The sequence below is a fragment of the Chiloscyllium plagiosum genome, chromosome 31 (genome assembly GCF_004010195.1).
Source record: "Chiloscyllium plagiosum isolate BGI_BamShark_2017 chromosome 31, ASM401019v2, whole genome shotgun sequence".
Lineage (NCBI taxonomy): Eukaryota > Metazoa > Chordata > Chondrichthyes > Orectolobiformes > Hemiscylliidae > Chiloscyllium > Chiloscyllium plagiosum.
In genome coordinates, this window is record NC_057740.1 from 6358681 (window position 1) to 6371120 (window position 12440).

Below are 12440 nucleotides of genomic sequence, written 5' to 3' on the forward strand. Positions count from 1 at the left end.
TTACTTAGAATGGGGACAAAAAGGAATATATACCACTGATAATGTTATCTAGCATGGTGACGAAACGTCCGAAAACAAACCTTCCATGCTGTGGTTCTGTTCGCCGAGCTGGAAGTTTTTGTTGCAAACGTTTCGTCCCCTGTCTAGGTGACATCCTCAGTGCTTGGGAGCCTCCTGTGAAGCTTCAAAAACTTCCAGCTCAGCGAACAGAACCACAGCAACGAGCACCCGAGCTACAAATCTTCTCACAAACTTTGAACACAAACCTTCCAGCTCAGTGAGCAAACCTACATCCAGAACATCAAACTGAGCTACAAATCTTAAAACTCACTAATCCAAACATTTCCTGTCACAAGTAAAAATACCTGTAAATCCCACACAGAAACAGCATATCTGCCAACCTTGACTGAGAGAGGAAGGCAAGGATAACATTTTAGGATTATGGCAGGATTTCCTATTTAATTCCAGTTTCTCACTTAACATATTGGTTCGTTGGTCATTTCCTTGACAAATAATGTTGCTTAAATCAAAATCCCTTTAATTCAGACTAAATTTGAACAGAAGTTTCTTTTCTATGCGCCTTTCTAAACTTAATTCATGCGACAAAATATTAAAATTTTTAACTCCAATGCTACACAAGAGTGGACTGCAATGAACCAACACAAAAAAAGGTTTTTCTGTGCAATGACTGATTTAGATTATACTGAGCTTACTGAGGCAAGAAGTCAAAAGCTTGCATCAATTCTATGATACAAGGCTCTCTGCTATGATTTACTACATTTTCATTTATATTCCTTGGCTGAGATGCTATAGATTGGAGCATTTCCTAACAAGCAAGCAGTAAAACAACACAACATTTTTTGGCTGCTGTGAATCTCCTGCAGTAACCAATTTATTAGTACAGCTTCTTTAAAGACACCAGTAAAATTACAGTTTCATATGATACCAAGTTTATTTTAACACTAGTCAACTGAAATGCAAAAAAAAAGTTGAAAGTCAAGTCAAGTCCAGGCTGACTTCAACTTCTGCCTTCTTTCAACTCTCAGCTTTCACTTCAGTTGTGACAAATTCAAGTTGAAAGAACCAGCAGCTGTTTGCCCAAGTGTTGTGCTCAGTTGAGAACCTCAACATTTATCCATCTAAAGTCAACAAAAAACCAATGTCTTTTCCATAAAAGTGGTTCCCCAGTGTCCTCTTCAATTCAAAGCCTAGTGAGATCTAGCCTGAAAGAGATTTGATCTCATCACTAAGCAGATATACCGTGCAAACAACCAATTTCATGACTACACTTATTCCCTGGAGTGTTCTGGTATTTCTAGTGATCATGCCAGCTGGGGAATTTGTTAAATCCATTCTTGCCATCTCTTATCGCAAGTCCTCATTTTTTCACCCTTTAAGTCTCATTGTCTTTCAGGCTTTAAGTAAAATGCAAACAAAATACTTTTTTAAAAAGTCTCCTTCTTTCTCGAGTTACTTAAGAATCTCAAGTTTCAGCATCAATGACGTTGGGGTATTGTCTCTGAACTAGTAACCCAGAAATCCTGGCAATGCTCTGGGGACCAGGGTTCAATCCCACTCAAGACCCCAATAATGCCTTTTCAGGAAGGAAATTTGCCAGACCTTACATGTAACTCCAGTGAAGTATTTGACTCTTGATTGTCCTCTGAAATGGAGAAAGTGAGGACTGCAGATGCTGGAGATCAGAGCTGAAAATGTGTTGCTGGAAAAGCGCAGCAGGTCAGGCAGCATCCAAGGAGCAGGAGAATTGACGTTTCGGGCATGAGCCCTTCTTCAGGATTCCTGAAGAAGGGCTCATGCCCGAAACGTCGATTCTCTTGCTCCTTGGATGCTGCTCGACCTGCTGTGCTTTTCCAGCAACACATTTTCAGCTCTGGCCTCTGAAATGGCTCATCAGGGCAGTTAGTTGCATCAACAGCTAGGAAGTCTCAAAGAAATAAAACTAGGAAAGGAAAGAACCATCAACCCAGATACCAGAAATGACAACGGCATACAACCATGTTAACCCTGCCAAATCTCCTTATTAAAAGCTGGGTTATTGCTGAAATGAAGAGCTTTCTCACTGACTAATCAAGCAGCAACCTTAGCCATACCGATGGAACTCTATCATAGTGACAATATCCCAGACACCACCATCATCATCATCCATAGACATGTCTACCCCAGCAGCAAGACAGACAGTGGCAGCACAATAGTATTCAATCAGGAGAGAGGTGCCTTGAGAGTCCTCAAAATTGACTCTGGGCCCATGAAATATCAGGGCAAGGAAATCTCTACACTGATTATTTTGTATTATCATTCTATCAAGGGATGAGAGTTTCCTGAGCCAGCATTGACTTACTACCTTGGGAGGATGGTGGTGACCTTCTTTCCTGAACCATCAAAGCCCATTTAGTGCAGCAACATCCACTGCTTGACAAATTCCAAGAATTTGACCCAGCAACAGCAAATGAATTTACAATTTCATAATTTACTTTTCCACCAATCTCAAGTCACAATATAATGGACCCTGAAGTTCCTGACTCAAAGTACATATTGTGCCCTTACATCGATGCTTCTTCCAAGCGGTGTTCAACATGAAATAGTGATTTATCAGTTGAGCAGATAATCAGTACATGGCATTCAGGAGGCAGTTTCCATGCCCATATCTGTCCTGATGCCATGAGTTTTCATGGGGTCAGAAGCCAATGTTGACAGCATTCCATCTATCATTACTTCTACTGTGTCATACATTGTGTGTGGGACAAGGGCTAGAATGGCATTGTCTGGAAATGGGCTGTAAGGTATGACTTTGTGACTATGACTGTGTCAAGCTGTTGGTTTCTCACCTAAAATTTTGACACTGGGCCCCAGACATTACTATGAGGGTATTGCAAGGTTGACAGGGGTAAGTTTGCAATTTTGCTGTTTCCCTGTGTCTAGGTCAAGGCCGGACGGTTCACCTAGTTTGGTTGCAGTAATAATTTATTAATGGCTGGCAAGGCCATCCCAGAGGACAACTAAGAGTCAACCACATTCCAGAGAGCTTGGAGTCACATGTAGACTAGACTCTGTAAGGGCTGCAAATTTCCTTCTCAAATGGGTGTTAGTGAACTAGATATACTTATACAACAATTACGATTCGATGGACATAATTAGAGATTAATTCCTGATTACTTGATTTCAAATCTCACTCTCTGCTTGCTGGAATTCAAACATGGGTCATTCTCAATCTGTCTCAGCTGATGACTCAATATTCCTCTATGTTGAGTACCCCTGGAGAAACTATTGAAGGTGACAAGTACGTACTCTGGTACGACTTGAACATCTACCAAGAGTGGACACCACTAGTGACCAAACTGGCTGATTCCTAAAAGACCTACCTACTCAATTAGATCTGCGACAGGTGGTGAGCAAACCAAGAGGAACCATTCACAAGCACGTTTACAGTACTGGTAAGATTGGCCATCTCACAATCCATACGGAGGTGAAGCCCTATACGCTCTATCATCATGTCAAATGGAGTAAGTTTCAAACGGATCTAAACAAAAATGTATATAGGGTATAAGCAGACAGGCAAAGAGGTTCAGCTGAGCATGACTCATATCAGATATGAACTTACAGTTAACAATGGGGTGCTGGAGGCAAGGGTAATGGGTTAACAAGGTGGAAAAGCATTCATTATGTACAGCCATTTAACAAGATGAGGTAACATTCAGTATGTGAGGTCAGTTTAACAAGGTGAAAAGTACTCATTAACTGAAGTCAGTTATTCACAGTGTAACAGCAGATGGCTTAATCTTTACTGTTGATACTCACTGATTTTAACGGTTACCCAATCAATATGTATGTTGCCTTATCTGGATGCTCCTCTGTGTAAAATGACATTATTCATTAAGAAACTGCCCATATCCTTCAAATTCCTTTCTATTCATATACCCCTCCATATGCTTTTTAAATGTTGTTATTGTACTAGCCTCCACCACTTCCTCTGGCAGCTCATTCCATACATGCACCATCCCCTGTGAGAAAAAGTTGCCCCTTGGGTCACTTTGAAATCTTTCCCTTCTCATCTTAAAGCCCTCTAGCTTTGGACTTAGCCACCCTAGGGAAAAGACCTTTACTATTCAACCTATCCATTCCCCTCATGATTTTATAAACCTCAAAGTGGTTGACAAATTTTAAATATTAGAAATGGGGTAATCTGCTTTCACTCTTCATTACTTTAATTGTGGATTTTGTGGTGAAACTTTACCTTATTAATGCTGGAAACTGTTCCCTCCTTCCTCTCAATAGTCAAAAGCACTCACATGCTGGAATTGTAGCTGAATCAGCTGTTGGGAAAACCTCCTTAACAACAAGGATTGAAACTCCAGCATGATGTTTCTCACTCTCCATTTCAAAGATTCATACACCTTTACTATTAAGCAAGGTTCCAACAATAAATCAGGGGAGTACAGGAGGGCATGCTAGGAACTGTCCCAAGCATATCTAAAAATGAGGTGTCTACCTGAAGCTATGGCACTAACTTCATGTCAAGCAGCATAAGCTCAAGTGACAGACAGAGCCAAGTGATTCCATAACCAACAGAACAAAATTTAAGCTCTGCAGTCCAACCACAAATGATGGACTGACTGGAGATAGCAGCACCATAAATGACCCTATCCTCACTGACAGGAGACCCCAGCACACAGCACAGAAGGTAAATCTGAAGTATTTACCACAATCCCCAGGCGTGGATTCAAGTTGCTGATTCATCTAAGTCTCCTCTTGATGCCCCCATCACAGATGCCATCTTTCAGCCAATTTGATTCACTCTGCGTGATATGAAGAAAGGGCTGAAGAGACCAGATATTGCAAAGGGAATGGGCCTTAACAATAATCCAGATGTGTTATTGAAGGCATGTTCCAGAATTTGCCACACCTGCTAAACTGTTCAAGTATAGCTACAGCACCGGAAACTGCCCAGCATGTTGAACTTTGCCCAATTCTGTCCTGTACATTCAAAAAAATACATAAATCCAGTTATTAATCACTCAGTCTACTCTTGGCAATCAATCAATCAAGTGATGGAAAGCGTTATCAGTGCTATCAAGCATCACTAAGCTTCGGTTTTGCGGAGAACACTCAGCTCTTTGGCCCAAACACGGAGAAAAACAGCTTAACTCCAGAGAGGGAGTTAGAGTGACTGCCTACCCTTGAGATCAAGTGCCATAATTGACTGAATGTAGCATCAAGTAGCCATGGCAAAACTGGAGCAAATGGGAATCAGGGAAGGTTACAATCCTACTTAGCAGAAACGAATATGATTGTGGTCACTGGAAGTCAGCAATTTCAGCTCGAGAACACCACTGCAGGAGTTCATTGGAGTTCTAGGCCCAATTGTCTTCTATGGCTTCGCTAATGATCCCCCTCACTTTCACATGATCAGATGTGGAGATGTTAACTGATGATTATATGAACCACCATTCATGGCTCCTCAGGTGCCAAAGGAGGCCACATCCAAATGCAGCAAGATCTGGACAATCGAGCTGACAGCAGCAAGTGCCGGGCAATAACCATCTCCAATAAGAGAGAATCTAACTATTGCACCTTGAGATTCAATGGCATTACCATCACAATCTCACATTATCTACATCCTGGGGATTATTATTGCCAAGAAATTGCACTGGGCGAGTCACATAAATACTGTGCCTATTCGACCAGATCAGAAGCTCAGAACCAAGCAGAAGTAACGGGACTAATGAGTCCTGAAAGCCTGCTCACCATTTACAAGGCACAAGTCAAGACTGTGATGGAATGCTCCCAACAGCCTCAAGAAGCTCAACACTACCGAGGGACAATGAAGTCTGCTCAACTACCACCAAATCCAAAATTCACATTCACTCCTTCAACCACAAATTCTCAGTAGCAGCAGTGTGCATGATCTACAACATGTAGAAATTCCCCAAGACTGCCAAGGCAGCACCTTCCAAGCCCACCCTAATGGACAGTGTAGCCCATAAATGGAAGCACCACCACAGTAGGTACCTCTCCAAGCCACTGAGCATCCTGATTTGGAAAGATGTTCATTATCGAGTCAAATTCCTAGAACTCCCTCCCTGACAAGACTGTGGGTGTACCTACACCAAATGGACTGAAAGGATTCAAGGACCAAGTTCACCACTATCTTCACAAACTCAATTAGGGGCTGACAATAAATTTCGGCCGAACCAACAAAACCCACATCCCCTGAAGTATTTAAAAAATACAAACTCAGGTTGACAGATTGTACTATGATCTCCATGGAGGCTCTCAGGTCACATTTTCTATGGAGGTCTGCCTCTTCACATTACAGCAAATACACCATCTAGAATTTCTTACTTGTTCTCGTTCTTAAGGAGACCAATCTCCAAAGTTGTCTTCACTTGCATCGCAAACAAGGATGCCCAGTTGTGTGTTTGCTAATGGTCACTCATTCCTGTTTCTGCAACTGGTAACAATCATTGTGAATAAGGACCTGGAGGTCTCTATTTATCCGTATATCCTTTCATAGCATGGCAGTTCAAGTATCTACTTCCAAAGGCATCATAAACCTTAATAACCATCCATTATATTTTAAAGAGCTACCACTAGTCCAAATATTTTAACGAAAACAATGTTCTACTGGGATTGCTTCAGCATTTTCTTACTGTTAATTCTTTTGACATTTCAATCCCCTTTGATTTTCAATTTATTTCAACTGACCTTTAGTACTGGTCAGATTAAAACTCACCAATCAGCTTAATTTGCGAGTTTGCACAATGTCCAGGACTTCAGACCAGCAGTGCCAACTGACCCATTCCTAAAAATAGCAGTTTCTGACTGGAAAATTGGAATTTGACCCTTTCCAAGGAAGGCATCGATTGAAATGCACCCAAGTATTTTGTAGTTTTAACCATCATGTGTGGGTGGTCACTGTCTCAAATAAAACTCTCTACAGAAATAGATAATGCTTCAAACTAAACAATCAACACCGTTCAAGTTTAAACTACAGAGGCTTTTTTAAATTTACCTTTCATGTGGTGGAGAAATGAGACATGAACTCCACATAGTTAAGTTTGACGTAATCTGTGTTGATTTAGGAGACTCCAGCCAGTGAAGTGGTATCAATGCCCCTGGAATAGGGGTAAGCAGCAGTAAGAGCCAAAGAAAGAGATAGACACTCACACCACTGTTAATGCATCAAATTTAGGCGATATTGGCTTGATTGTGCAAAAAAACCATCTATAGCTAACAGTGCCCATAACTATCGAGTGACTCAAATGAGAATCATTACTTGTCCAATAGCCACAGGATTGAACAGGTTTATGAGGAGGACAAGATGCTGCTGCTCTCCGTGAAAAGTTACAAGAATGATCGCTGGGCATGAGCATTCAGCAGTACAAATTAAACATGGTCTAATATATTATGTAAGGTTTGTACCATCCTGTAATAGATGTGATATCCTGAAGTAACATGTATCAAGATATACATTGAAAAATTATAAACTACTTGTGTAAGAATTCTGAATGGCAGTGTGGCACACTTATGAAATGCAGCTTTAATGAGATCGAAATTTTATTTCAATACAGTACTGATCAGGACACAACTCCACGAACTGATTCAAGCATTAACGAAAGTCAGGTGCATTCTGGGAGTAGGTGGTTAGAGTGTGGCAGGAAGAGGGAGAGAGAGACAACTGACTTTCTGACTAGTGAAATCTATGAATAGCATTGGTACACATGCAAGAAGGTATGATCCATTTCTTTTCCTTCTCATTCATTCACTCTCATGAATCCAGGAAGGCAGAAAGTTTGTCCCAATAATTGGCACCACCATCACAACTTACAAAGAAATGCTGAGTAGGTCGGGCCTGTACTCATGGGGTTTAGAAGAACAAGAAACAATATTCTTAGGAGATTCAACAAGAAGATAATGCAGAGATAATGTTTCCTCCTTGGAGTAAGTTAGATATCTGGAACAAGTAGCAGTGTAAGCGATCCTTCATTTAGAGTCAGAGATGTACAGCATGGAACAAACCATTCAGTCCAACCCGTCCATGCCGACCAGATATCCCAACCCAATCTAGTCCCACCTGCCAGCACCCGTCCCATATCCCTCCAAGCCCTTCCTATTCATATACACATCCAAATACTTTTTAAATGTTGCAATTGTACTAGCCTCCACCACTGCTTCTGGCAGCTCATTCCATACACGTACCACCCTCTGCGTGAAAAAGTTGCCCCTTAGGTCCCTTTTATATCTTTCCTCTCTCACCCTAAACCTATGCCCTCTAGTTCTGGACTCCCCGACCCCAGGGAAAAGACTGTCTATTTATCCTATCAATGCCCCTCATAATTTTGTAGACCTGTATAAGGTCACCCCTCAGCCTCTGACGTTCCAGGGAAAGCAGCTCCAGCCTGTTCAGCCTCTCCCTACAGTTCAAATCCTCCAATCCTGGCAACATCCTTGTAAATCTTTTCTGAACCCTTTCAAGATTCACAACATCTTTCCGACAGGAAAGATACCAGAATTGCACGCAATATTCCAACAGAGGCCTAACCAATGTCCTGTACAGCAGCAACATGACCTCCCAACTCCTGTACTCAATACTCTGACCAATAAAAGAAAGCATTCTAAAAGCTTCTTCACTATCCTATCTACCTGCGACTCCACTTTCAAGGAGCTATGAGCTAGGTAGCTGTTGGAGCTACCGAGATTACACCTCCTCCCACCCTGTCTCCCTGTAAAAACGCCATCCCATATTCCCAATTCCTTCGCCTTCGCTGCATCTGCTCCCAGGAGGACCAATTCCAATACTGAACAACCCAGATGGCCTCCTTCTTCAAAGACCGCAATTTCCCCTCAGACGTGGTTGACAATACTCTCCATCGCATCTCCTCCACTTCCTGCTCCTCCGCCCTTGAACCCCGTCCCTCCAATCGCCATCAGGACAGAACCCCACTGGTCCTCACCTATCACCCCACCAACCTCCAGATACATCGTATCATCCTTCGTCATTTCCGCCACCTCCAAACATAACTCCCCACTCCTATCAGCATTCCGGAAAGACCTCTCCCTCCGCGACTCCGTCAGATCCACACCCCCCACCAACCCAACCTCCACGCCCAGCACCTTCCCCTGCAACCACAAGAAATGCAAAACTTGCGCGCACACCTCCCCTCCAAGGCCCCAAGGGATCCTTCCATATCACCTGCACCTCCACACACATCATTTACTGCATCCGATGTGGCCTCCTATACATTGGGGAGACAGGCCGCCTACTTGTGGAACGTTTCAGAGAACACCTCTGGGACACCCGGACCAACCAACCCAACTGCCCCGTGGCTGAACACTTTAAGTCCCCCTCCCACTCCGCCAAGGACATACAGGTCCTTGGACTCCTCCATTGCCACACCATAGCAACACGACGCCTGGAGGAAGAGCGCCTTATTTTCTGCCTAGGAACCCTCCAACCACAAGGGATGATTGCAGATTTCTCCAGCTTGCTCATTTCCCCTCCCCCCATCTTATCTCAGTCCCAATCCTCGGACTCAGCACCGCCTTCTTGCCCTGCAATCTTCTTCCCGACCTCTCCGCCCTCACCCCTTCTCCAGCCTATCACCCTCACTGTAACCTCCTTCCACCTATCGTATTCCCATCGCCCCTCCCCCAAGTCCCTCCTCCCTACCTTTTATCATAGCCTGCTTGGCACACCCTCCTCATTCCTGAAGAAGGGCTTATGCCCGAAATGTCGATTCTCCTGCTCCTTTGATGCGCTTTTCCAGCAACACATTTTTAAGCTCCAAGGTCTCTTTGTTCAGCAACACTCCCTAGGACCTTACCATTAAGTGTATAAGTCCTGCTAAGATTTGCTTTCCCAAAATGCAGCATCTTGCATTTATCTGAATTAAACTCCATCTGCCACTTCTCAGCCCATTGACCTATCTGATTAAGATCCCATTGTAATCTGAGGTAACCTTCTTCGCTGACCACTACAGTTTTGGTGTCATCTGCAAACTTACTAACAATACCTCTTATGCTCACACGCATATCATTTATATAAATGACAAAAAGTAGAGGACCCAGCACCGATTCTTTTGGCACTCCACCGGTCACAGGCCTCCAGTCTGAAAAACAACCCTCCACCACCACCCTCTGTCTTCTACCTTTGAGCCAGTTCTGTATCCAATTGGTTAGTTCTCCCTGTATTCCATGAGATCTAACCTTGCTAACCAGTCTCCCCCGGAGAACCTTGTCGAACTCCTTACTGAAATTCATATAGATCACATCTACTGCTCTGACCTCATCAATCCTCTTTGTTACCTCTTCAAAGAATTCAATCAAGTTTGTGAGAAATGATTCCCACGCACAAAGCCACGTTGACTATTCTGAATCAGTCCTTGCCTTTCCAAATACATGTACATCCTGTCCCTCAGGATTCCCTCCAACAAATTGCCCACCACCGACATCAGGCTCACTGGTCTATATTTTCCTGGCTTGTCCTTACCACCCTTCCTAAACAATGGCCCAGCTTTAGCCAAACTCCAGCGTTCCGGCACCTCACCTGTGGCTATCAATGATACAAATATCTCAGTGAGAGGCCCAGCAATCACTTCCCAAGGAGTTCTCGAGTACACCTGATCAGGTCCTGGGGATTTATCCACCTTTACACCTTTCAAGACATCTAACACTTCCTCCTCTGTAGTATGGACATTTTTCAACATGTCACCATCTGTTTCCCTACATTTTATATCTTCCATATCCTTTTCCACAGTAAATACTGATGCAAAATACTTGTTTAGTAATTCCATTTTCTGCGGCTCGACACAAATGGCTGATCTTTGAGGGGTCCTATTCTCTCCCTTGTTACCCTTTTGTCCTTAATGTATTTGTAAAAACCCTTTGGATTCTCCTTAATTCTATTTGCCAAAGCTATCTCATGTCTCCTTTTGGCCCTCCTGATTATCCTCTCGAAACCTGACATATGCTTCCTCCTTTTTCTTAACCAAGCCCTCAATTTCTTTAGTCATCCAGCATTCCCTATATCGACCAGCCTTTCCTATCACCCTAACAGGAATAACTTTCTCTGGATTCTTGTTATCTAATTTCTGAAGACTTCCCATTTTCTGCCGTCCCTCTACCTTCAAGCATCGCCCTCAATCAGCTTTTCAAAGCTCTTGCCTAATACCATCAAAATTGGCATCTCTCCAATTTAGAACTTCAACTTTTCAACCTGGTCTATCCTTTTCCATCACTATTTTAAAATCTAATAGGATTATGGTCGCTGGCCCCAAAGTGCTCCCCCACTGACACCTCAGTCACCTGCCCTGCCTTATTTCCCGACAGTAGGTCAAGTTTTATACCTTCCCTAGTAGGTACATCCACATACTGAATCAGAAAATGTTCTCAGAGTCAGAGATGTACAGCATGGAAACAGACCCTTCGGTCCAACCCGTTCATGCCGACCAGATATCCCAACCCAATCTAGTTCCACCTGCCAGCGCCCGGCCCATATCCCTCCAAACCCTTCCTATTCACATACACATCCAAATGCCTCTTCAATGTTGCAATTGTACCAGCCTCCACCACATCCTCTGGCAGCTCATTCCACATACATACCACTCGCTGCGTGAAAACGTTGCGCATTAGGTCTCTTTTATATATTTCCCCTCTCACCCTAAACCTATGCCCTCTAGTTCTGGATTCCCCGACCCCAGGGAAAAGACTTTGCCTATTTATCCTATCCATGCCCCTCAATTTTGTAAAGCTCTATAAGGTTACCCCTCAGCCTCCGACGCTCCAGGGAAAACAGCCCCAGCCTGTTCAGCCTCTCCCTGTAGCTCAGATCCTGGCAACATCCTAGTAAATCTTTTCTGAACCCTTTCAAGATTCACAACATCCTTCCGACAGGAAGGAGACCAGAACTGCACGCAATATTCCAACAGTGGCCTAACCAATGACCTATACAGCCGCAACATGACCTCCCAACTCCTGTACTCAATACACTGACAATAAAAGAAAGCATACCAAATGCCTTCTTCACTATCCTATCTACCTGCGACTCCACTTTCAAGGAGCTATGAACCTGCACTCCAAGGTCTCTTGTTCAGCAACACTCCCTAGGACCTTACCATTAAGTGTATAAGCTGAAAATGTGTTGCGGGAAAAGCGCAGCAGGTCAGGCAGCATCCACGGAGCAGGAGAATCGATGTTTCGGGCATGAACCTTTCTTCAGGAATGAGGAAAATGTGCCAAGCAGGCTAAGATAAAAGGTAGGGAGGAGGGACTTGGGGGAGGGGTGTTGGAAATGCGGTAGGTGGAAGGAGGTTAAGGTGAGGGTGATAAGGTGAGGGTGATAGGCCGGAGTGGGGGTGGGCACGGAGAGGTCAGGAAGAAGATTGCAGGTTAGGAAGGTGGCGCTGAGTTCGAGGGTTGGGACT

General features: G+C 43.6%; 1 protein-coding gene across 3 annotated transcripts in view; it reads right to left on the minus strand.

The window, feature by feature from the left end:
• dpp9 (dipeptidyl-peptidase 9) overlaps window positions 1–12440 on the minus strand; it is a 105656-nt gene that overhangs the window by 74048 nt on the left and 19168 nt on the right. The window contains exon 1 of one of the 3 annotated variants that reach the window (XM_043720898.1): window positions 7031–7048. The exons of the other annotated variants lie outside the window; for them this stretch is intronic. The gene's annotated coding sequence lies outside the window, so the exon portion shown is untranslated. Of the gene's footprint in view, window positions 1–7030; window positions 7049–12440 lie in introns of those variants that run through there. 3 annotated transcript variants of the gene reach the window in all.